Source organism: Capricornis sumatraensis, chromosome 5 (genome assembly GCF_032405125.1).
Source record: "Capricornis sumatraensis isolate serow.1 chromosome 5, serow.2, whole genome shotgun sequence".
Taxonomy (NCBI): Eukaryota; Metazoa; Chordata; class Mammalia; order Artiodactyla; family Bovidae; genus Capricornis; species Capricornis sumatraensis.
Genome location: NC_091073.1, coordinates 46,916,887 through 46,944,271, shown reverse-complemented (window position 1 = coordinate 46,944,271; position 27,385 = coordinate 46,916,887). Strand labels below are relative to the sequence as shown.

General features: G+C 35.8%; 1 protein-coding gene and 1 pseudogene across 2 annotated transcripts in view; one reads left to right on the top strand and one right to left on the bottom strand.

The window, feature by feature from the left end:
• Positions 1-27,385, bottom strand: part of MAGI2 (membrane associated guanylate kinase, WW and PDZ domain containing 2) — a 1,476,322-nt gene that overhangs the window by 1,220,078 nt on the left and 228,859 nt on the right. The gene's annotated exons all lie outside the window — the stretch shown is intronic.
• On the top strand, positions 16,600-17,097 carry LOC138080420 (transcription factor BTF3 pseudogene; annotated as a pseudogene).

Genomic DNA, 27,385 nt, shown 5'->3' with positions numbered 1-27,385 from the left:
ACTGATTTTTAGATCTGAGGAAAGGACTAAAATGATAATGATAATGACTTTGAATAAAGTGAAGAAAGAACAGATAAAATATTCTCTTAGAAAAATTTGGAATCTATGAGATGAATGGTAAGACTTAAAACATTAACTTCAGTGAATATAGTAGCTTTAGCTAATATGCTGATCTGAACAAATGAAAAATTACTATGAATTCTACACTTTACTCCCTACCACATATTCATTTCCATTTTTTCTTCTAATAGGGTGTGAATTTGAGAAGGAGAATCATAACTATTAGTATTATTTTTTAAGCATTTGCTCTGTTATAGGCATTGTTCTAAGAGCTTTAATGTAACTGCTGTGCATTTAAACCTTGTAACCAATCCTACTGGAGAAGGAAATGGCAACCCACTCCAGTATTCTTGCCTGGAGAAATCCCACAAACAGAAAAGCCTAATGGGCTACAGTCCATGGGGTAGCAAAGAGTTGGACATGACTCAGTAACTAAAATAACAACAATCAATAAATCCTATGGAGAAGATATTATAGTCATTATTCTCATCTTATTGATGAGGAAACTGAGGCACAGTTAACTATCTTATCTATGGTTCAAAGCAAAGAAGCAGGAGAGCACAAATGCAGACCAGCCTGAGTGGTTACAGACTCTAATCACTTCATCACTGGAATAGTAGAGTTCTTGGGAGGTCATCTGGACCTTTGTTTGAAGCAGACTTCACTTTAACTAGCTGTGCTACCTTGAGCAAATTACCCTCGCTATGCTTCAATTTCCTTTCTAAAATAGAACAATAATGCCCATCTCATAGGGTGCGCTGAAAAGTAAATGAAATTTCGGATGTAAAATAGGGAGAATAGTGCTTGGGACATGATAAGCAGTCAATAAATAGTAGTCATTATTTCTTATTATGGTGCTTATTTCCTCTCTTACTATGGCAATTTGTCTCCTGTGCAAATGACAGTATAATTATGGTTTTCAGCAGCTTTGCTATGAACAACACGCATGAATATCAGGCTTCTGATTTGAAAAAAATTGTGTTGTTTTGGTGTCACCACTGAAAAGGTGGTAACTTTTGGCAGAGACTAGAACTGCAATCTGCAACCAATGTAGGAAAAAGAACACTGCTAGTATGCATGAAGAATGAAAGATGTCTCTACTATAGAAGCTTCTGAAGTTGATCATAAGCTTTAATACACACCTTGAACCAGAGGTATTCTGTAATTCCTCTGAGATTTCATGTTACTTTGTACATAGCCTTATTAATATGTTTCACATATTACACTGTAAAGACCTCATGTCAATATTTCTAACTGGTGGTTTTATTCCTAGCACCACATATGGCATCGAGCCAGAGATGGGATTCAATAAACACTGGTGACTGCATTTATTACATAACACTGAGAATAAGTCTGATGGCTTTAGGGACTAATGTTTTCAGTTTAGAGACTAACTCCACACCCCTGTCTAGTTATGTAACCTTTACTAGTTATTCAATCTAAGCCTCTGTTTCCTTCTTTGCAAAACTGGAATAATTAAAAGATTGCTGTAGGACTGTTGTGAGCATTAATGAAAGTGATACATGTACAATGTTTGCTATTATGTATTACACATGGTGAATGCTCTATACATGCTTCCCCCTGCTAATTATAATAAATGTGAATGAGTAGTAAAAAGCATCTACATTTTATCACTGTATTGCAAGATACTACTTTAGGAAATATTTGGATGCAAAATATTCAGTTTATTGAACACCCCTTCTTGCATGTTGCTTGCCATTATAAAGACTGAAATAGCATCCTAATATAAAGTATAAGTATATTTATAATAAATCTGATGAGACCAATAGTACATCATATCAAATTTTAAGCACATGCATGTGTACAATGTTTAAGGGCTTTTACCTAAGCTATGTCATTTAGCATATGTAATGTGTAATATTATATAACTAATAGTACTTTCTAGATGATTTTTTAGATATTCTTGATAAAGGAGGATGAGGTCTGAGTTCATGGAAAATGTAAATAAAGAAATATATATGCAACAAAGAACTTTACCAATAGTATTTTCTTTTGAAATTTTAATTCTGATACTATGGTAAGAAGTATATTAAATGAGTTAATATTTGTATAATACTTAGAACAGTGCCTGGCACACTGTGTTTAATACTTATTATTAAGTTTGTCAAAAATGACTTCTAGTTAAAAAGCATAGATAGCTAATGTTTTTTTCTCTTAAGTTAGGATTTTTCACTTTATAAAAAATGACCACAAACAAAACAAATAAAGATAGGCTTTTTTCTTACAGGAAACAAATGATAAAAAATATATATATAAAAAACAATCTAATCATTTAGTGAAACAGTTACTGGTTCTGCCAAGAGCTCACCTAAATGATCCCATTATCTTCTGAAAATCTTATATTTGGCATTTAGTTTCCCTTTTATTTCATAGAATTTAGAATTTTAAAATAGATAATGAAATCTCTTTCAATGAATATCAAGAATTGTTACAAAGTGACCCCTATGCTCTTGATTGATTGCATTCTGTATATTGTCAGCATTCTTTCTTCACTGCAAGTTTTAAATTTGGTTATAAAAAGCAAATATACCTGTTTACCTTTTAAGGTGCCTCAGGGAAAAAGAATGACCAATGAATGAGACGCAGATTGAAGTCTTTAGTGTTCATTTTTAGAATGCTTTATATTTCAGTGCCTTCACATCGGCAAAGCTTAATTCAAGATAATTTCACATTTTTCCTTGTGCTCAGTTTATGAGGATCTAAATACTGTTACCTTCACAGGCTATTCAGACACTAGAAATCTTGGAATTTTTAGCTGTGGCGCTTCTAACTCTAAAAGTATTTAGCCCCTGAATTTATATTTTCCATTGTCTACACATTCCTATACAAGACTGATGAGACTGACGGAGATTTGCTGCTGTTGTTTTTGTTGCTTAGTCACTAAGTTCTGTTAGATTCTTTGCAACCCCATGGGCTGCAGCCCACCAGGCTCCTCTGGATTCTCCAGGCAAGAATACCAGAGTGGGTTGCCATTTCCTTCTCCAGGGGATCTTCCTAACTTAGGGATCAAACCCACTTCTCCTGTGTTTGCAGGCAGATTCTCACCCTGGAGCCACTAGGGAAGCCCTGATGGTGACTTGAGGGTTTGTATATACCACATACAACTATTTGTCTTATTTTATATTCACAACACTCACAACGATTTTTAGAAAAGAATCAATAGTGCCTGTATAATCAAAAGTGGTTTCCCCCATCTGCCTCTGCATTCTCCTCTCCTGGGCTTCCCAGTGTTAACGGCAGCGCCCCTTTTGCCAGAGACAAAACTCAAAAGTTAAACCAACATATTCACAGCACCTATTTTGAGCTCACATGTGTGTCTATTTCTATCCTATCCTCATCCCCTGGTGACTCAGACAGTAAAGAATCCGCCTGCAATGTGGGAGACCTGGGTTCAGTCCTTGGGGTGGAAATATACCCTGGAGGAGGGCACGGCAACCCTCTCCAGTATTCTTGCCTGGAGAATCCCCAGGGACAGAGGAGCCCGGTGGGCTACAGTCCATGGGCTCTCAAAGAATCAGATACGACTAAGTGACTAAGCACAGCACATCCTCATCATGGTGGTGATATGGTGGGAGGGGAGAGCGGGGGCAGGGAGTGGGGAGGGTGTGTTGTCTTCCTAAGTCACTATCTTAATCTGGCAGAGCTGGTCTCCTCTGATACATACATACATCTCATCTATGCCATAAACAGGCTTAGTCAATGAAGTAAGAGAAAATTATACCTGAGGGAGAAAAGCTGATCACTGGAGAGGAAAAAAAAAAGACAATATTTTATGTGAAACTGATGTTACAGTAAAGTCAGTTTTCCATTTACCATCACTGAAGTTTCTAATGACCCAGACTCATAAACAATAACCTCTCCTGTCCACCTCTACTAACACACACACACAGACAGATACACATTCACTCAGAAACTCAGCATCCTCAATGCTGTTTCCATGGTAACCATTGTAAAATAAAAAATGGGGCTTTTAGAGAACCTCTTGGTTGGCAAGTCAAATGAGGAGAGAAGCTGTTATCAGCAAGAATAACAAAAGACAGCTGATCCTACAGCTGATGTTTAGAGCTGCCTAAACAAGTCTAGATGACCCCAAAACAACCTCCACCATGCTGCAGAGAGAGGTCATTTCCTGCTGTCAAATTATTCGAAATTTTACTAGGCTGAAATTAGCATGTGTCAACAAGCATCCTCTCATTAAAATACCTGAAAAATTCTGAACACAGTACAAAATTAATAGCCATTCACACACATAACTGTGTGAATTATTTCATTGCAGACACTGCTTTTCTTCTAAGAGACACTTGACAAAGAAGGCTCACCTGAAGAGATCTGAGCTTTGACTGAGTGGAATGTAATAGGAGGCATGGGGCCTGACATTATCATGGAGCTAAAAGTTCCCCTGGAGAAAGCAATGGCACCACACTCTAGTACTCTTGCATGGAAAATACCATGGATGGAGGAGCCTGGTGGGCTGCAGTCCATGGGGTCGCTGAGGGTCAGACACGACTGAGCGACTTCACTTTCACTTTTCACTTTCATGCATTGGAGAAGGAAATGGCAACCCACTCCAGTGTTCTTGCCTGGAGAATTCCAGGGACTAGGGAGCCTGGCAGGCTGCCATCTCTGGGGTCGCACAGAGTCGGACGCGACTGAAGCGACTTAGCAGCAGCAGCAAAAGTTCCCCAGTGAGTGGTGAGGTGTGGAGAGTGCTGTGAGGAATCTGGGAAGAAGAGGGGCATGACGCACATTTGCAGGTAGATGTGTTTCCTCATGGGCTTCCCAGGTGGTGCTAGTGGTAAAGTACTCACCTGCCAATGAAGGAAACATGAGAGATGCCAGGAAGATCCCCTGGGAAAGGGCATGGCAACCCTCACCAGTATTCTTGCCTGGAGAATACCATGGACAGAGAAGCCTGGTGGGCTATGGTCCATAACGTTGTATGAGATGTTTCCTCATAGAAAGAAAGATTCATGCAGAATGATTAGTTTTGGATTGTAAAAACCTGATGAAGATAAATATTAGGGTTTAATTATACATTTAAAATTAATATCATATCAATAGTCTTTTTAAAAGTGTATTAATAGATTGTAGAAACTTAGACTTGGTAGAGTCACTTGGTGGCTCAGCAAGATTATGAAGCTAAGGATCCACTATAAATTACAACAAATCATTTAAAATTTTCTATCTTAAGCATATCAAACATTTTCTTAGCTACTGTCATATCACCTTCTAAAAGAAAAAAAGAATTTTAAAATTATTTTTATTAGATATGAATTGTGAGAAACCAAAATTATTTTTATAAATTTTCTTTGGTTTTTACGATGGTGAAGGAAATGAAGTGAAGAAAGGGGTGCTTTTCCTCATTCTTCTTTCAGTCTGAGAATTAAATATATACAGCCACAGCGTATGCCTAAATTATTAAAGCATTTTGTGCTCAGTCGTTCGGTCATGTCAGACTCTTTGCGACCCTGTGGACTATAGCCTACCAGGCTCCTCTGTCCATGGGATTTCCCAGACAAAAACACTGGAGTGGGTTGCCATTTCCTTCTTTCTCCAGGGGATCTTCCCAACCCAGTGATCAAACCTGCATCTCCTGCATTGTCAGGCAGCTTCTTTACCAGCTGCTACGCTCAAACTATAAAATGACTGCTTTTTAATCATGAATAATTTCTATAACTTCTCATAGAACAGAGCAGATTTAACTTATTTTAAAATTAGAAAATAATTTCTATGTATTATTCTTTATAAAAATGTGAATTGTTAACAAGTGTTATACCAGCTATACCTGGGGAGGGCTGACATTTATGAAGCACACGCTATTTGCCACGTCTTGTGCTATGCAATTTCATTTACCACTCACAGCACATCTATGGAACAGATGTTTAGCAGGAAACTAGGGACAGAGAGGGGTTTGTAGTGGATGATACATTGGTGCTGCCATTGTTATCACTTTACATCAAGGGCTACTTGAGGTAGGAACTAAATGTCTTAATTTTTACTGTTACTTGAGTGAAATTGATAATTGATTTCAATGAATAGCTTTGATGAGGAAGATCATGTTAATAATGGTCATGTAAAAAATATGAAGAGATAAGATTAGAGATTTCATCACAGACTTTCAAAGTTCTTTAAAAGTTACTATTCCCTTAGCAGTGAGAGTTAGAAAGAAATGAGGAAACTAGTAACAGAAGAGAAAAAGAAAAACATTAAGTATCATGCAAGTGGTGAAGAAAAGCATTTTAAAACCCTTCAAGATTAATTTATAGTTTGTTAAAATATGTCATATTATTTTGAAATTAAATAATTATTCTAAATGGAGAAGAGACAGCAACTCATTAAGATCAATTCTCCTGAAACTCATAAGTTTATATTATTTAGAACATATAATCTTCATTAATGAAGTTTCCTGATCTATGAATGCACACACATACCACTATAAAAATAATAATATACATCTGAACAGTTTGCTTTTAAGATTGCCTCCTAGAGGAAAGCCTAGTACCTCATCATCGAGTTACTCAAGCTTCTCAGGTTGAGTCATTAATTTGCTGGATTAAATGGATCCTGGACCATGAAATGCATGCCATGTCATCCTTTATTTGCTCCTCATGGAATCTCTGCCTGATATGCTTTGATAGAAGAGGAAAATAAAAACACTCTATATGTCGGTTTGGTGCCCTATTTTCAACTCCTAGGTAAGCAGTTACATAAACAGTGGTCCCTCTGCCCCTTCCTAAGACTTGGTACTTGCTTAAAGGGCAAGTCTGAAATAAACTGCAGTTCTATGCCAAGTCCTAAAGCCGCACGGTAACATCAGGGTGGGAAAACTAAGTTGATGACATGTATAAGATTAAATTACTGCAAATTTTATAATCCTCTTCTGTGGTGGGTCAGAAGCTATTTTAGAAACTCATGCATTGAGTATATGCATTGCTATATACCTATATACTACATGGCATCTATGATCGTGAATAATTAATCTAGAAAATTATTGATAATATTGTCAAACTCAAATGTAAAAATAATTGGGAAAAATAAACAGCATAATAAAATATCATTCATTGGGTTATACTGACAGCAGACAATACATCTACTCAATTAATCAACAAGGAAGGCAATTTGAAGAAAAAGTACTGAGTTGAATTCAAATTTCCAAAGTGTCTGTTTTTACATCTTTAAAATAGGGACAGATACAATCAATCCCTAGGTTTTTTTCCAAGTGATCCTTCCTGCTGTCTGTCCAATAACATGGGAAATAAAATCCACAGGTGATCAGAACACTGTGGCTAGGTGTTCTAAGAGACGTTGTGGAGAGAATGGTAGTCTTGTGCTGCGTTCTGAAGCATAGATACTTGCATATGTGGATTGTGGATATAGGACAGCAAATAAGGTGTTACAGGTGAGTTTGACATGTAAGGAACCAAGTTTTTTAGTACTAAAAAGCATGTTTTTTAGGCAGGCACAATCATACTGTGGAAGGCTTGAATTCAAGCCTAATCATATGGTTTTTGTTTTTTTCTCTAGAAATAATGATGAGTCATTGAAAGTTTAATGCATGGTATTTTATAAATAGATATTTAATGAAGCTTAATTTTGTAGCCATTTTAGAATGAATCAAAGTATGCAAGACAAGGATAAGATTCCAGGCATAAAATGGCTAATGTTTGGAATGGGGTATTAGCAGTGGCAATACAAAGGACGAATTACTTTAAAGGAAAAAAAATCCATTTGGCAGTATGTCATAAATATAAAAACACTAATAGTTCCATATCAAGTGTATTTTTCCCCAGTGTTCAAAATTAAGAACAGTATCTATGCTAAAGCTCTATATGCAGGTCAGGAAGCAACAGTTAGAACTGGACATGGAACAACAGACTGGTTCCAAATAGGAAAAGGTGTACATCAAGGCTGTATATTGTCATCCTGCTTATTTAACTTCTATGCAGAGTACATCATGAGAAGCGCTGGGCAGGAAGAAACACAAGCTGGAATCAAGAGTGCTGGGAGATATATCAACAACCTCAGATATGCAGATGACACCACCCTTATGGCAGAAAGTGAAGAGGAACTAAAAAGCATCTTGATGAAAGTGAAAGAGGAGCATGAAAAAGTTGGCTTAAAGCTCAACGTTCAGAAAACGAAGATCATGGCATCTGGTCCCATCACTTCATGGGAAATAGATGGGAAAACAGTGGAAACAGTGTCAGACTTTATTTTTTTTTGGCTACAAAATCACTGAAGATGGTGATTGGAGCCATGAAATAAAAAGATGCTTACTCCTTAGAAGAAAAGTTATGACCAACCTAGATAGCATATTCAAAAGCAGAGACATTACTTTGCCAACAAAGGTCCGTCTAGTCAAGGCTATGGTTTTTCCTGTGGTCATGTATGGATGTGAGAGTTGGACTATAAAGAAAGCTAAGCACCGAAGAATTGATGCTTTTGAACTGTGGTGTTGGAGAAGACTCTTGAGAGTCCCTTGGACTTCAAGGAGATCCAACCAGTCCATTCTAAAGAAGATCAGTCCTGGGTGTTCATTGGAAGGACTGATGCTAAAGCTGAAACTCCAATACTTTGGCCACCTCATGCGAAGAGTTGACTCATTGGCAAAGACCCTAATGCTGGGAGGGATTGGGGGCAGGAGGAAAAGGGGATGACAGAGGATGAGATGGCTGGATGGCATCACTGACTCAATGGACATGAGTTTGAGTGAACTCCAGGAGTTGGTGATGGACAGGGAGGCCTGGCATGCTATGATTCATGGGGTTGCAGAGTCGGACACAACTGTGCAAATGAACTGAACTCAACTGAAAGCTCTATTAATGAGAATAGGACAACTATTAAATATAAAATAGCCCACCCACTTTTTAAAAGAGTGTTATATGAAACTGTGGATGAATTGAAGCTATCAAGTACAACATGCAAAAAACAGGCAGTCTTGTTTTAAAGCAGTTTAGTTGAAGACATGCAAACCAAACAAATTAATATCCAAGGAAAAGACATAGTTCTTTTGTAACCTCATACTGAATAGCAAGGTACACAATGGCATGAATTTATTGAACTATTTAGTTATCCAAAAAATATTTTGGTAGCAAGTGTCAACATTACTGAAATCCAGAATTTAACAATTTGAAAACAATAATATATTTAAAAGGTCAGAATGGTTTTCAAATGAAGCAGTATTTTGCTCAAGTATTTATAAACTCTGAAGAAGTAAAAATAGAGAATCACTGAGTCATACACTTGGAAAGGTCAACGATGATAAATTATATTACAGGAGATGTTATTAAGATATCTAGCTTAACCTTGGCTTTCAATGCAATAATTCAGGAAGGGCTTTCCTAGTGACTCCGTGGTAAAGAATCTACCTGCCAATGCAGGAGACATGGGTTTGATCCCTGGTTCAGGCAGATCCCATATGCTGCAGAGCAACTAAGCCTGTAGACCACAACTATTAAGCCTGTGCTCTCGAGCCCTGGAGCTGCAACTACTGAGCCCACGTACCACAACGACTGAAGCCTGTGTGCCTAGAGTTCATGCTCTGCAATGAGAGAAGCACCACAATGAGAAGACTGCACAGCACAACTAAAGAGTAGCCGCTGCTCACCACATCTAGAGAAAAGCCCACGCAGCAATGAAGACCCAGCACAGCCCAAAAATAAAGAAATGAAAAACATAAAAAATGTTTTATTTTAAATCATTCCTGACAGATGGTCATAGAGATTCTGCATAATGAAAACCAGTCTCTTACACTGGACAGTTCTAATAATTAGGTCCATTTAATTTTCTCCCCAAACTGTCTCCCTCAGTATCTGTATAACAGTCCATTCTGGTGCTGGGGAAAATGTAAAACAAGATTATTCTTCCTAATACATGATAGATCTTCCATATTCTAAATTTATCTTTACTAAGGATTTTGTTAGAGAAAACATTTATGTCCAATTCTTTATTTAAAGGAAAATATTTTACTATAATTCTTCCCATGAGAAAGCACAACCAAAAGTGAGGGAGACTGTATGTCTACACTTTATACGCTTCATGTATATTATTTAATTTTCCATCAAAACAGATGATAGATCCTGGTTTTCATTTTTAAATGGATTTTAAAAGTACATTATGTTTTAAAATTAAAAAAATAAAAAACTAAAAAAAATAATAAAAAAATAAATAAAAAATAAAGTACGTTATAAGTTCATTATCAATCTTAGGAATTTATTCAAATGTTTTATTTTTTCTTTGCTTTTTTTAGTTACTCAAGCTTAATTTCCAACTTTTCAACCAATTAATATTTCATTGATTATATATACACGATTATATACACTGTGTAACTCTAGACAGGAAACATTTAGTGACCATCAACAATACTCCAGGGTCATTTTATATGTTGTTTCATTCAACCCTCTTAAAATTCTAATGAGGTGGATACTATGATATAAATTTTACAGACAAGGAATTTGAGTCTGAAGAGGTTAAACAATTTATCATAATGATCACAGTAATATGATTATCATAGTAATAAATGGTAGCTCTGATAGGCTCAGAATCTCTGTTCTTTCTGTTACAGCAGATGCATATGATAATGGCATCTACCTCATAGAGTTGTTAGGAGAATTAAACAAGTTGTTGGTCCCTGGTGCTAGTGCTTGACCGTCTTAAGAAAGTACCTGCTTAGCTCTGCATAGTAAAGGTCTTCTTCCTAGTGAAATCTTCTTAGCACAGACCATGATCCTGGGGAGTGGGCTATCTAATTCTTTAGAAAGTGTTATCAGTAAACATATTTTGTTTTTTTTTCTTCACCTGCACAGTATCCTGGGATTGTAATACTGGAAGTCTTGGGTATGCTCTGCCAGGAATAGGTCCTATGGTAGGATCTTGGACTAAGAATACCAAAATGTCCAGCCTCATCTCGACACCAAAGCCTCCTTCCATCAGTTCAAGCTTTGCCCTGACACCTCAAACAAAATGGAAATATGAGCACACAACATGACTGCTTAAAATCTCCCCATCTGATTTGGAACACAATCTGAGTTTCTTAGCTTGGAACAAAAAGTACTAATCTGGTCTTCGCCCACTCTTTCCTTGTCTTCATTCTCTCACCGTGCTCCTGTAATAGTAAACTGTGAGTACCTCATGGGGTTTCACACTTCTGTCAGTCAGCTACATCAAAATATTCCACATAGGACCTATCGATCCTACTCCGAGATATTTATCTAAGAGGAATGATTTCTAGAGAAATTAAGACAACATAGATCCACACAAAAACATGTACAGAAATGTTTACAGTGCTTTATCCATAATCTCCAAGACTAGAAACAACCAACATAGCTATTAACTGGGGAATGAATCAATAAGCAGAGTAAATCCATGCCATGGAATATGTATTAACAAAAGGGAATGAGCTACAGATGCATGCAACCACATGAAGATTCTCAAGTGTGTTATGCAGAATGAAAGAAGATAGATCTAAAAGACTACAATACTATACTGCCTTATTTATATGGTATTATAGAAAAGGCAAAATTATAGGGATAAAACCGGTCAGTGGTCACTAGACACTGAGGCAGGGGTAAGGAATTGGCTATAAAGGGGCAAAAGGAAAATTTATGAGTTACAAAAGGTTCTAGATTTTAACTGTGGTGATACTTACATAACTATCATTCACAGAACTGAATGCCTAAAACAAATGTTCTGTAATATGTACCTTAATAGACCTAACACTTAAAAATCACATATCTTTCAATTTTGTCCAACTCTTTATTTGCTTTTTGAATAATCTTTTTCATTTTTGGACAACTCTTGCCCATCCTTTAAATCTGAGCCTTAAGTATACAGTCCCTTGAAGAAATTATCCCTGAACTCCCACACTAGGAAATCTGGGTTTTTCTATTCCCTGTGCATGTATCTGTCTCTTTAGATGTATAATAATACAATACCAGTGTCTGACACTGGAGTGTCAGCTGAACAAAACAAAGTCTTATTCATCTTTACATCCCCAGGGATTCAGTGCAATATAAGAACTCAACAAATGTTTTTTACTCTAACTAAAATTATGGTTGGAACTTTGCTGCTTCTAAAATAATTGTGGAAACTACAGAATGTACTTAACTCAAGTCTATCTGACTCTTGCATAAAGTTCGCTTGCATACTATAAATAGCATAATAAACTTACTACTACAGTTTTTTCCTTATAATACAATCCTTTAAAACATTTACACAGATATAATTATAGGGCTGTTCTAGTCTGGTTTATTTTGCAAATCTTTGCTGGCAAAGTATCTGTTAAATGTATGCTAAATACAATAGAATAAAACATCTCTGAAGTTGTAAAATATATTATTTACAGCAGCTACTGTTTTAATAGTTCTTTTGTTTTTATTATATTTTGAGCAACTTTTAAATCTCAATTTTTGCAAATGTGTGCATATAAAATGATAACGCTCTCTGGACCAAGGCAACTGATAACTCTCATTGGTCAATGGCACATTTAGAGGATGAGGATAATCCATGCAAATTAAACTGCTCAACTGAGCCTGTTTTGTAACATTCCAAATTGCTTACTCTATCTTCTTTCCTGAGACACAAAACAAATTTTATGGCCTGATTGTAATGCAGTGCTGTTGGGAAAATAGTTATTTTGAGATAATTATATCCCAACAGAATCTGAGGCACTTGGCTGCTCTTGGTATAGAATGTCACCTGAGGGGTGAGATTTCCATAACCACTTTTATTCTAGCAGATCTGTTATTCTGATTCACAACCTGTTCTGTTTTCAAGCATTAAGTTTATGAAATGATGTCTATCAATCAAAAGAAAAATTAACAGAAAAGTGGAAATTCAAGTTGAACTAACATTATGAATTTAATGCCTAAAACATTAATTCTCAGGTAAAAAAAAAAGGAAGAATATATTTCTGTCAATAGAGTTTATAGAGTGAGAAGAAGAGACAGATCCTGCAATGATTATACCATCATGACAGTCACAATCTCAAATTACAATATCATCAGTCCCTTCATTATAGAGTGGTAGATAGGGACCAGAGCTATTGCAGCACTGAAAGGGAATATTTAGGCACTCTAATGCCCATTGCATGTAAATGATGTAAGCTACATATTTGATTTCCCCAAATGTATAATTTTACCTAGTAATAATGACCACTGAAAATTATAAAACCCATAACAAAGAGTATGAAAAATGATTCATCATGAAAACTACCAGGAGATATAAAGCTTTGGAATAAAAATGAACTTTAAAAAAAAATAAACATTGAAAGAAAATAGGTTGAGCTATTTTGTTCACTGGGTTTAGATCCTTTCCTTTTTCCTCCCTCCCTCACTTCCTTCCTTCCTTCCTATTTCAGTGATCAAGGATCAGTGATGAAGTCATAGACAATCTCCTTTATCTCAAATATACTCTCAGCTAATAGTATTATAGGGAAATTCCATTTTAGTTTTAAAACAGATATAGTAACACATACTTTTCTAAAAATTTATCCAAGTCTTACATGATAACACTGCTTTGGAATCTGATTACAAATAAATCAAATAATTAGTAAATATTTATCAGTGACCATTAATTAAAAAGTTAAGTGAAATTAATTAATGAAAGTTAATTCTTGCATAATGCCTATTTTATTTTTAAGTCTCAAACAGTATTAGGAATGTTCTTTCATTTCTGAAACGGCTGTGAGGAAATGAAATTCTACTAAAGAAAGTAAAAATTTTGAAAAACACTTATTTTTGCACTTAAAATGGTCAATATATAATCAGTTGGTTATGTATCCAATTTCAGAGTTCAAATGCAAGCTGCTACTAAAAATAGCAATAAATAGTATGAGTGTTCTTTCATGCAACTGTAATTTGTTGTCTGTTGCCAATAAGCTGTTATGGATAAAACCTCCAAAAAGTGGAATGGGTCATAAACAAAAAATAAATGCATATAAAGTGGTCGGTTCTGCATGACTCATTCAGGGATGAAGAATGATACCCTCCCCCCATAATGTGATTTCTTTTCACCATGTATTGTGTTGTCCTACTCTCAATATATTTTACGGCAGCAATATCTAATGGTGCAATGAAAATGCAAACATTTAATTCTTTCTGCCAAGTACTCATGGCAATAAATCACATCACACATGAAACAAAGCTTGGCAAGCAATTTGCTATGCAGCTAGTAATATTCAATTTTTGTTATTATATACTCTTTATTGTCCTTATTTTGAGCTCATTCTTTAGCACATGATATTTTACTCCAGTGATGAAAATACGAATACAATATGATGTATCTTCTTTCTTTGATGTATATACCTGTCTTTATTTTTGGTAAGAGCAAACATATAATTGCAAGCTACATCTGACATACAGCTCTTAACTACTAGCTTACAGACTACAAGTAAATTAGAAAAGAGATTTGGATGTCTTTTTATTTCTGATAGAAAATTAAATAATCAAATCCAAATTATTTAGCAGTGCTTTTTAAAAAAAATTCAAAACTCTGTAGCTAGATAATAAGTTTCTTCTTGACTTCTCTCCCCTTATTCTTCCTATCATCTTTCCCAGTCTAATATTCTAGACCCTGTCACAAAATGCTGTTTCACTACCTGTGATACAGTTATATCATGTGTGTGTTAAGTCGCTTCAGTTGTGTCTGATTCTGTGTAGCCTGTCTGTGGCAAGGATACTCCAGTATTCTTCTCCAGGCAAGAATACTGGAGTGGGTTGCCATGCCCTCCTTCAAGGGAGCTTCCCCATCCAGGGATCGAACCCATGTCTCATGTTTCCTTCATTGGCAGGTGGGTTATTTGCCACTAACGCCACCTGGAAAGCTCCAACTATATCATATGTTAGGGAATCAGGACCACTCAAGTAAAAAAAAAAAATTGTGCTTAATGTGGCCAAGGTAAATCTGTACCAGTTGCAGCCTCTTCATAGAAATGTTAGGAAATACATTGCTGTGATTATATTGTCTTAAATGGCAACCCACTCCAGTGTTCTTGCCTGGAGAATCCTGGGGACGGGGGAGCCTGGTGGGCTGCCGTCTATGGGGTCGCACAGAGTCGGACACGGCTGAAGCGAATTAGCAGCAGCAACAAAAATAAGGAAAAGAGAATCACCATCAAGGATGTTTATCTAGTATAAGTAACATTTTAAGAACAAACAATTTACTCTGCATTCATTAATAACTGTCAATGCGCAAAAGAATTTCATGTGCTGAACTGATTTGACTTAGTTTCTTTCAGGACAAAAGTTAGTTGGGGACCCATTAGTGGTTACATCAAGGTCTGAGAAGATTCATTCTTACCTCCTTCTCATCATTCTAGATCTGAGCAGAAAGAAAGAATCCCAGATCTTCAGTTCAGTTCAGTTCAGTCGCTCAGTTGGGTCCGACTTTTTGCAACCCCATGAATCGCAGCACACCAGGCCTTCTTGTCCATCACCATCTCCCGGAGTTCACTCAAATTCATGTCCATTGAGTTGGTGATGCTATCCAGCCATCCCATCCTCTGTTGTCCCCTTCTTCTCCTGCCCTCAATCCCTCCCAGCATCAGGGTCTTTTCCAATGAGTCAAGTCTTCGCATGAGGTGGCCAAAGTATTGGAGTTTCAGCTTTGACATCAGTCCTTCCGAAGAACACCCAGGACTGATCTCCTTTAGAATGGGCTGGTTGGATCTCCTTGCAGTCTGAGAGACTCTCAAGAGTTTTCTCCAACACCACAGTTCAAAAGCATCAATTCTTCAGCGCTCAGCTTTCTTCACAGTCGAACTTTCACATCCATACATGACCACTGGAAAAACCATAGTCTTGACTAGACAGACATTTGTTGGCAAAGTAATCCCAGATCTTCACAGGACCTTAAATCAGACTGACATTTGTAAGAGGTTGAGGGACAACAGATGGGTGCCATTGTTTTCTGTGTCCACGTCACACTAGAAAATAGACTTCTGTTTAAAAGTCTTGGCAATTAATTCTGTTTATTTTCCGCGTGGCTTAAAAAACTAGATGAACTGTTTCTATTAATATTTCTTGTGAGCATTGTTATAGATCTGAGACAAGGCTTTTCAGGAAGTATACAACTATGATTTTTTTGAGCCAAACATGAAACTTGCATCTTAGATTAGCAAACAAAGGAAAAGTAAAAAGCAGAAAAATCATTTACTGTTTGTGTGGCTTATCCATAGTTTTCTTCAAAAATGTTTCTGGCATGGTATCTCACTATCTTCAAAGTAAAGGAATTTGCCTTACTCCTTTTCCCTTAGCTATCTATAAAAGACCATATATGCTCCTAAGAAAGTAAAAGAATAAAATAGAGTGATTAGCAGTGAAAAATAAAGAGTATACCATTTTGATTCACTATCTTTCCCCTAACTTCCAAGGGGTCAGCACAGAAAAGGAAAAAAAATGAGTCAAAAACACTTTTAGATTTTGAGTCCCCACGTGTGTGTGCCTAATCTCAGCTGGTCTGTCTGAGATCACCTGAGTGCCAATCCTAGTCCCCGTGTGGCCCCATTTCTTCTCCAACAAGATGAAAGAAGCTATAATGAACCAGGAGAAACCTGCCAAATTGCAGGCCCCTCAGTGCATTGTTGGGAAAGGAACTGCTCACAGAAAGAAGAAGGTGGTTCTTACAAATGCCACAGAAAATAACAAAAAGCTTCAGTTCTCTTTAAAGAAGTTAGGGGTAAACAACAACTCATTTGAAGAAATGAGTATGTTCACCAATCAAGGAACAGTGAGCCACACTAACAATCTGAAAGTTCAGGTATCTCTGGCAGCAAACACTTTCACCATTATAGACCATACTGAGACAAAGCAGCTGACAGAAATGCTACCCAGGATCTTAAACTTGTCGCAGACAGTCTGACCAAGAGGCTGACTTAGACTTAAGGAGACTGACTGAAGCTCTCCCCAGAAGAAATCTATGGGTGGAAAAGTACCACTTGCCACTGGAGAAGATGATGACGCTAAAGTTCTAGATCTTGACAAGAATTTTGACAAGACTTCCAAGAAGGAAGCAAACTGAACTGAGTCAACTTCTGAAGAAGATAAACCTTGAAGCAGTTATTAGGAGCTGCTATTTTATATTATGACTGCTTTTTAAAATTTTGCTTATGGATCTGATAAAATCTAGATCTTTAATATTTTTAAGCCCAAGCCCCTGGACACTGCAGGTTTCTTCAGTTTTTGCTTAGATACAATTCATTCTTTGCAGCCAATTAAGCTAAAGAAGTCTGGGGCAAAAGTCTGAAACAAAGATTAATAAATTCTTTGCCTAGTTAAAAAAAATTATTTTTAGATTGGCATTAGTGCTGATCCAGAAAAAAACTGGGACCCTTTCTCATACTAGTTACTTTTCTAAAACTTAAAATAATAAGCATAGAAGAAAACTATAATTTAAAAGTTATTTCTATCATTGCAAATTTCTGTTATCAAGAGGGTCATTCATATGAATCAGTGTTTAATATAATTGACCAAGTATCAGATTCTGGGCTCCAGTTGCAGAGAGAGGTAACTGAATTCTTAAATATGCCTGTCTGCAGTTCTTGATGTGACTTTCCCCATAATTTCTTTGGTTTAAGAAATTTTATTTGAAAGTTATTCTGAGTCATTGTTCTAGTCCCTAAAACACTTAAAGTTGGTACTTTGTCCGTCTTGTTCATTACTGTATTTTCAGCTTCTCAGTACAAGGCACATAACATATTCGATAAACAGTTTTTTAAAAGGAGGATGATGGACATGTTGTAAATTAACCAAGTAAAAGAATGCTTTACCAGTGAATTAAAACTGAACCACTGGAGATATCGAACCTGTATAATTTTTTATCTTAGAAGGAAAGATTACTCATTTGTTCTCATTTGCCATCAGGATCCCTCCCCTTTGCTACTCTCCCATCAACATAAGCTCATACTTTAAGGCCTAGATAAAATTATTTATTTCTTTAAGTCATTCTAATTCCTTCAGCTAAGAAACGTGCTACTCTGTATTCTCACAGAACTTTCTGTTCACCATACTAAGAGTTTTAATAATACCTAACATTTACATAGACTTCATCATGTCAGGGGCTATTCTAATGCCTTTAGCTTCACAACAGTCCTCTGAGGTAGGTACTAATTAGTGACAGAGCTGGGATTTGAACGTAGGAAGTCTGACTCTTCAGTCTCTCACTGCAGTGTAAGATGTAATGTAAAGACATTACACTCACTACAGTGTAATGACAGTATTATACCCTCTTTATAATTTAGTAATTCATCCTACACTGCCCTATGGCACTTGTTAGACTTCTGTAATATTATTTAACACTTCATAGTGATTATAACTCCTGTAATATTATTAATTTATGAGTTAGCATATCAGATTATACTCATCTAGAAGGAGAATGTTACTAATCCCTTGTATAGCCTTCACAGTAGCTACCAAGTCACATAGATTACATTAATCTATATTAACCAAATTAATTAATCACATTAAGTCACATAAATGAAATAACTAATTGATCCACTGATTAGTGGTTCTTAAACTTCAGTGTGCATCAGATTTCCTTTGAGGTTCTGTTAAAACACGGATGGCTGGGACCCACCCTGCAAATTTCTAATCCTGTAATTCTGAGATGGAATTTTAATTTTGTATTTCTAATAAGTTCTTAAACAATGACAACATTACTGGTTTAAGTATTATTCTTTGAGAACTAAAGCTCTAGAATATTTTCAATTAATAAATTTTTCTGAATATTTAGATGGCTATATAGCAGAAATTCATACAACAATGCAAATCAACTATATTTCCACAAAATAATTATTTAAGTGAAACAGAATATGATGTACACTTAAAATACAGAAATACACACAGCCCAAATTATAGAGATATAGGAATCTGTATGGTCTAAGGAGACAATTTCATGGGTATGATAATTTAAAAGTGGGGTTCTAATTAACTAAAAATAATTGCTGAACTTATAAACAAATTTGAATAAAATGCCTCATCTTCATGTATGCCACAACACAGATCATGCTAATTTGATTTATTCAGAAGAGTATTTTTGACATAAATATCCCCTTTGGGTTACAATATCAAGGCAAAGATGCAATGGACAGTTGATTTAAAGTATGAATTGCATTGTAAATATAGAAAACAATAGCACATGTTTTTCTCTAACAGAAAAAGGAAGTTGAGTCACATTAATATCTTCATAATAATTAAGCAACACGTACAGCTTAGCAGACTGACAGATAAAGAAGCAGCCTGTGTCAGGCTGATTACCAAATCTCCATACACAGTCCCCTCTAGATATCACTTATTATTTCTATTGTAAATTATTTATAAAGATCACTTTCAGGGCTTAAGTGGTCATGACAAAGGCACCATTTACAAGCCACAAGTTAAAATAAGGTATTAATAATAAATTAAAAGCACCACACCAACATCTCATGTATCAAAACTGCAACCAATTGATCACAAGTGGCTGAAAAACTCATTATTACTTTATGCCAAGAAGGTGTTTTTGCCAGAGAGCTGTCTGCCCCTCCCATACTCTACCCAATTAACAGGCTTTAATTAAATCAATGGCAGATGTCCAAACCTGGGTCACTTAAGCCTTGCTTCCCCACGAATGAGAGTAGAACGAAGCAGCTGAGACTGGGCCAATGCATCTCTTTTGTTTCAGGATGTGCTTCACGGGCCTATGCTCCAGTGGTTTATCTTGGCTGGCCCTTCCTTAATGTCTTCGGTCATGGACTGCTTGCCTGATGCTCTGACACTGCTGTTACTCTACTCTTTCAAGTCCTCCTGATTTGCATGAGTTGTATCACCCTCTCGTACTCATATTCTCTTCATCTTTGTCTGTCTGTTTGCTTCTCAGTCCACTGCTGTCCTGATGCTGGCCTTTCCTATGGGACCTGCTCTCTAGTGTCAAGAGGCCTTCTGCCACCTCTCCCTGGCACATCACACCACATGTATACTTTAAGTGCTAAATACATTTTGAGTAATTCATGCCATTTATTTAAAACATTCAAAGACCTCTAAGAGGTAAATGAGCATAAAGTTTAGCAAAATACTGGGCAAAATGACTACCATGCATAAATTTTACTCTAAAATTTCCCTGCCATAGTTTAATGGTTTACAGTCCCCCCTCTTTTTTATGCTGCCAAGACATGAGACAATACAAACAGTGAACCACTTTTACTATCATGCTGTATGATAGTTCTCCTACTATTCATTGTTACAATTTTTGTTTTCTATATGTCCACATTTCTGGCCATACATATACATTATCTCTTTTATCCTCACAATGACCAATATGCTACAATAATCCCACTTTGCATATATCCATAAACTAAAGATTAGGGGAACTAGATCCAAGATCACTCAGGTAGAAAGCGGTAAACCTGGATTCAAAGCTACGAGTGTCTGAATCCACAGTCCATGTTCTTAACCACTGTGCCTTTTACTGTCTCTCACTTTCCAGTTGTCTTTAAAATAGGATGATATAATCTTATAAGTTTTCATTTTACTTATTTTTAATATTTTAAAAGGAGAAAAATAAGTGATCAATGAAAAAAAAATTGTTTAAACAGATGATCTTATCTTTATGAACAAAAAATTAAAGCAAGCATACTTCTCAGTGCTATAGAACTTGAGATATTCTTTGGGACCAGCCCTTTGTTCCTCCTCTGTTGTCCTCACCTCTTCCTTGATCTAAATCTGTTAAATTACAATTTTGACCCCTTCCAACTTATGATTTCAAGGAAGATTAGGAACAGCTGGTCAGCAGCCCTGTTGAATAGCCTCCAATATACTGGAAGAGCATTATTGTCCCTGTGCTTTCTCTTCTACAATTACATTTTCCTTGACTTTTCCCCCACAGATCTCCTTTTCCTATTTTTATTCATGTTTGCTATCATCAGAACTCTGGTTGAATTCTCTATATTTATTTTCATGTATGTACTCACATCTCTCATCTAGTGGGAAGATAGAAACTTGGTGTATCTTACCTCTATTTGTTACTTTTTAATGTCTTCTTCTAAAAAATAAACTATGGGACTTCCCTGGTGGTCCAGAGGTCAGGAATCTGCCTGCCAAAGCAGGGGACATAGGTGTGATCCCTGGCCCAGGAAGATTCCACATGCCATGGGGCAGCTAAGCTCATGTACCAGAACTTCTGAGCCTGTGCTCTGATACTGTGAGCCACAACAACTGAAGACTGCATGCCCCAGACCCCATGCTGTGCAATAAGCGTCCACGGCAATGAAAAGATGGTGCCTGCAACTAGAGAGTAGCCCCCTCTGCAACTAGAGAAAGTCTGCATGCATCAATGAAGACCAAGCACAGCCAAAGACAAATAAGTAAATAAGTATTAAAAAAAAAAAAAACTATGTAGGCTGCCTGGGAGAAGGAAATGGCAACCCACTCCAGTACTCTTGCCTGGGAAATCCCATGGGAAGAGTAGCCTGGTAGGCTGCAGTCCATGGGGTTGCTAAGAGTCGGACACAACTGAACGACTTCACTTTCCCTTTTCACTTTCATGCATTGGAGAAGGAAATGGCAACCCACTCCAGTGTTCTTGCCTGGAGAATCCCAGGGACGGGGGAGCCTGGCCAGCTGCCGTCTATGGGGTCGTACAGAGTCGGACAGGACTGAAGCGACTTAGCAGCAGCAGCAGCATGTAGGCTGCCTAGTAGACTTCCTAGTAGGCAGCAATAAAGACCACCAGAGCCAAAAATAAATAAATATTATTTTAAACAAGTAAACTATGTAGGCTGCCAAGTAGGCTTATCTTTGATTTTGGAATAATTGTAAATAACAAAATCAGCATTAATTTTCATAATCTGAAATTGTTTTAGATTGTTTTTATTCTTGAGGAATCATGTTCTGTCACTGATGACTTAGTTACTTGTCATCTCATACCATCACAAATTCAGTGTAAATGTAAGGTCAAGGATGGAATGAACAGGATAGGGAATTTATTGTTCTAATACCATTAAGAACATTGCTCTTCAAAAGCAAAACAAAACACAAAAAAGTAAATCATCAAGTAGAATCAAGGGTCATTACTATTTCTAGTTTGAAATTATTTGCTTTTTTAATCATACTAAATATTATCCTTATCATTATTATCTTTAAGAAATTTGTAATTTCATTGATCATTCTTCTTAGGTTGTTTTGATTAAGAAGAGAGACATATTTTTTCCTTTGATCATACCTTTCCCTAATTAAGAAATTAGTGAGAATATTAAATGTTGTCTCCTTTTCAATTCCTAGAATAGTTACTGTAATAATTTTTAATGAATATAGCTTTAATACTTTAGGGTTTCTACCACTAATATGTTTTATCTATGAATAAAAGTTCTTATTATAGCTAAGCACATTTTTTCAGTATATAGATACTATGAGAATAAAAGGAATTTAATCTCATCTGTGCCAATAGTCTATTAACTCTCCATACATTAGTCATGGTTTCAGTTTTGTTGAATTGTCCTCTTTTTTGTAGTTAATATGCCTGTTTTTACTTTATTTTAGTAATTAAGTGAATATAGTACAGCGGCTGATATTAAATTCTAATTATTTTCACATTTTTGACAGCACTGATTTAGAAAAATATTTATTTTAAGACTGAGAATATTTTACATCAACAACTAGATATTCAGAAATATTTTCCATTCTGCATTATGTTCCCCAGAAGTAAAACTCTAATAAAAATCTACACTTTGATTAATTTTTATTTTTTTAGATGCAAAAGTGAAAATTTATTAGACTGTTCTGGGATGTCCCACATGAGACCAACTCACACGCAGATACACAGAGACATACACAGATACAACACAAGTATGCTTTATCATGAAAAGCAGTAAATATATTTTACTTTCAGGGTACTCAGTTCTTAGATCTTTTTAAGGTATAGTTTTCTTGTAGCTAAAATTTTAATGCCTACTCTGAGTTAGCTGTCTCATGTAGTCTTTCAAAACTAGGTGTGCTGGAAGGACATGAGGTGGAAGAGTATGGGTATGCTGATAAAAAGGGCCAAGTATGAAGAACTAAATGTAAAAAAAAATGTGGGCAGTCGGTGAAATCATGGAGAATTAACTCAAGAGCTAGTATGTAAAATACATACTGTCTAAAAAAACTGGTTCAAACTTCTAGCATGCTTTAAAAGCAACTTTAAATCTGAATGAAGTTTCCTTTACCCAATTCTGGACCTTTTTTGAAGGGTGGTATATAGTTTCTGGTATATAGTTTCTTTCCAATTTGTTTCTGGTTTTGAAATATTTCACCCTTATATTATTTTTACATATGATTTTTAGGTTTATAACTTAAGAGTATCTGAAATTTTTCACCATTTCCTCAATTTGCATATTTTTGAAACTAATAAATACTCCTTACAAAGAAATATATTCCATTTTAGGTAATAAGAAAAGAATCAACTATAAATTATGAGTTCAATTTTCATAACTTATTTCCTAAATTTATGTTTCCTAAAATCAATCTGAGGGAGATAGAGTCTTCCTTTTGTATCTATTACAGTATTCAAACTGTATGATGTATGCCACATCCTCTGTGGCCCTTAGTCTTCCTTGGGAAGATAAAGAAGAAAAAAGCAAACAACAACTCTGTTTATTTGATCTTTCTTCTGACCATGAGGCCTTTGTGAACCTAGGAAATATATTTTTCTATTAAAAAAAAATCATCTCATTATAAAAATATCATTTGACTAGTTGCTCTTAGGAGATTAATTTTTACTTTTAAAAAGTCTATAAATAAGAAGTCTTTCAATTACTAAGCAACAACCAAAATTATAGTTACAAGTACTATGGCAGTTTTTACACAGAATTGGTAAACTATATTAATAGGAATTCTACTTTTTGAATAGCTCAGTGTTTGTGTAAATGATACTGTTTGTCATGCCACTGTTAAAAAAATATATCTAAAGGCACTTTATGTGTGAAGAAATTCATAAAATAAAAAGCAGTGAGTTCTGCATGAAAAAATGTAGGATATCAATCTCATTTTATATTATACAGAAGAATCCTTTAGGGTGTTGGTACAGTAAGTGAGGCACACAATTTTCAGAAACTCTAGAGACTGTCATTTTTGTCCTATAAGCTTGTATTATTTTCTAAAAGATCATATATACTGCTATATTTTTTCAACTACTATTTTCAATTTAGGGCAGCAGATGAACTTGAGTTTTTCTTAAGTATATTTTTAGCTTTATCATCACTCTTTCCACAACCTCTTTAAAAAGGCACTTTAGGACACTCGTGCCTGTGTGCTTAATCGCTTCAGTCGTGTCTGGCTCTCTGCGACCCTGTGGACCATGGCCTGCCAGGCTCCTCTGTCCATGAGATTCTCTAGGCAAGAATACTGGAGTGGGTTGCCATTTCCTTGTCCATTTAGGACACTCATTTACTATTAAATTTTAAAACTATATGAAAATGTTAACATTTACCCAATCTTGGTAAAAATATTATTTAGGATAGAATAAAATGATATAAAATATAAATATTAAAGCCCCCTGTCTCTCATTCCTCTCCGAAGGCAAGAACTATAAATAGCTCCTTTTGTTATATTCAAAATTTATCCTATTAATTTAAAAGGTTAATACAAATACAAATTTAGTATAACAAGTAGAATTATGTACACAAATAGTCCATTAAATTGACTATAGAATAAATACCTTCAACTGGAATACTAAATCTGAAAATATCTGCATCTAACATTTTGATAGTTATTGCTAAACTGGCCTTAAGAGAAAAGGACTGCTATCAACAATACATGAGAATATCTTTTTCCTCCAACAGGGGGTCCTATTAAATATTTTTAATTTTTCAGATTTTTCAAGTTTTGCCCATCTTATAGATAAAAGTGGTATCTGAATGCTATTCCTCATGAATGAGGCTGAGCAACTTGTCAAATATTCATTTGTATTTTGCTCTTTCTATGAACTGTTAATGTTCTTTGACCATTTTTCTCTTGATTTGTTCATCTTTTGCTATTGATCTGTGAGAACTCTGTATAAAAGAAATTAACCTTCTACCACATTCTTTTTCAAATAGCTTCATTAGTTTATTATTTGTCTTTTATTTATGACATTATCAACTGTATAATATATAAATAACATATATATAACTTATATAAATAACATATATAATATACAAAAGAACTTCTGTATAAATACAGAAGTACTGTATTTAATTTGTATTAATAGGTATAAGTTGCATCCATGTTGTTTTCTTTATAGGCTCTAAATTTGTTGAGATATGTACCCAAAGGTCATATTACTGCAAATGTTTTTTAAAAGATTTTTTTCACTGGTCTCTATCTCCCCTCCCTTCTTTGTTTAGTATATTTAAAACTTTAGTCCATTTAGAATCAAATTTTATGTAAAGAGTGGGATAAGAATAAATCTCTTTACATTTCTATAAATGGTTAGGTAGTTGTTCCAAGACAGCTTATTGTCCAATAAACCTCAATGAATAAAAATGACATCTTTATCACCTATTTAATCCCCATAAGTCTGTATCATAGGCCCCTATCCTTTTCCACTAAGATTCTACATTTGTACCAGTGTCATACTACTTTAATTACAAATGTTGCAATGTGTTTTAATATCTAGCAGGGCTAAACTACAGAGTATTCAATAATTATAGTAGAGTCAATGCTTGAAGGGAGAGCAGAGAGCATCTAGTTCATCCTTTAATTTACAGATGAAGAGAATGAAGGCAAGGGAAGTTCCAAGAGTCATTCAACAGTCCATGGAATTCTCTAGGCCATCCCAAGAATACTGGAGTGGGTAGCCTAGCCCTTCTCCAGCAGATCTTCCCTGACCCAGGAATTGAACCAGGGTCTCCTGCATTGCAGGCAGATGCTTTACCAACAAATTTAGAGCTATGAGGGAAGCCCTGGGAGACCCAAGAACTGGAACAAAGATTACCTGGCTAGTGTCCAGTACTCATTCTTCTGAGCCATGCTAATAACTATAAAGATATACACATAGACTTCAATACTTCTCAAATTATTCTGGATTTAAGTTTCTTGGTGATTTTTTTTTTTCTATTCTACTTTCTTACACTCCTGAAACTTCACTTTTTCATATGCTTGTGAGATTTTCATTATTAAGGTTACCTATAATACCTATATCCCATGAATGCTGACAGAAGACCAACCAAACCTGTCTTCCAACATTCTTTGTCATTGCCTACTTACTTTGCTCATAAGATTCCTGAGTGAAGAATCTGCCCGCAATGTAGGAGCTGCTGCTGCTGCTGCTAAGTCGCGTCAGTCATGTTCGACTCTGCGCAAAACCATAGGTGGCAGCCCACCAGGCTCCCCCATCCCTGGGATTCTCCAGGCAAGAAAACTGGAGTGGGTTGCTATTTCCTTCTCCAATGCATGAAAGTGAAAAGTGAAAGTGAAGTCGCTCAGTCGTGTCTGACTCTTAGTGACCTCATGGACTGCAGCCCACCAGGTTCCTCCGTCCATGGGATTTTCCAGGCAAGAGTACTGGAGTGAGTTGCCAGTTCCTTCACCGGCAATGTAGGAGACCCAGGTTCAATTCCTGGGTTGGGAAGATTCCCCAGAAAAGGAAATGGCAACCCACTCCAGTATTCTTGCCTGGAGAATTCCATGGACAGAGGAGCCTGGCATGCTACAGCCCATGGGGTTGCAAAGAGTCAGACACAAATAAGTGACCAACACACATGATATTTTAAAATACTAGATTTTATTTCATGTTACAAGTAAGTTTTGAATTAGATTTTTTTTAATTAAAAAAGTCCTGGTGGTGATTGCTGCCTGGGGTGAGTAATAATTAGGCACAGGATGATGTGGAAAGGCAGACACTAAAATGTAGATAACTTCACACTGACATTTAATTCATTAAACTTCCTGAAATGCTGACCTGGGATCTCTTAACCATTATATTTCTGCTTTTTCTTAATTGATTTTTATTCTCATTTGATTTTATTTCTATTTTGTGCTATTTTGTAAGCTACCTCAAATATTTTCTTGACAATTTAACTTATTAATAACCCTAATAAGAAGTTAATGAATTGGAAAGTTAAGGATAATTATTTTCATCATTTATTCTCAAATTTATTTATGTATTTCCAAAAATCTCTAATGCTCTCTCTCACTGTTAGTATCCATGCAGTAACTTGATGATATGTCTACAGAGCTGGCAGATGAGGTGACATGAATAAATGCTGTTGGTCTCTAGATTGTTTCAGGAGCCAGGATGCTGTAATGATTTTAATATCATACCAATCCCCGCTCACCTTCTCCTCCACCCCCACTCTCTTTCCTGATGATGATCTAGAAAG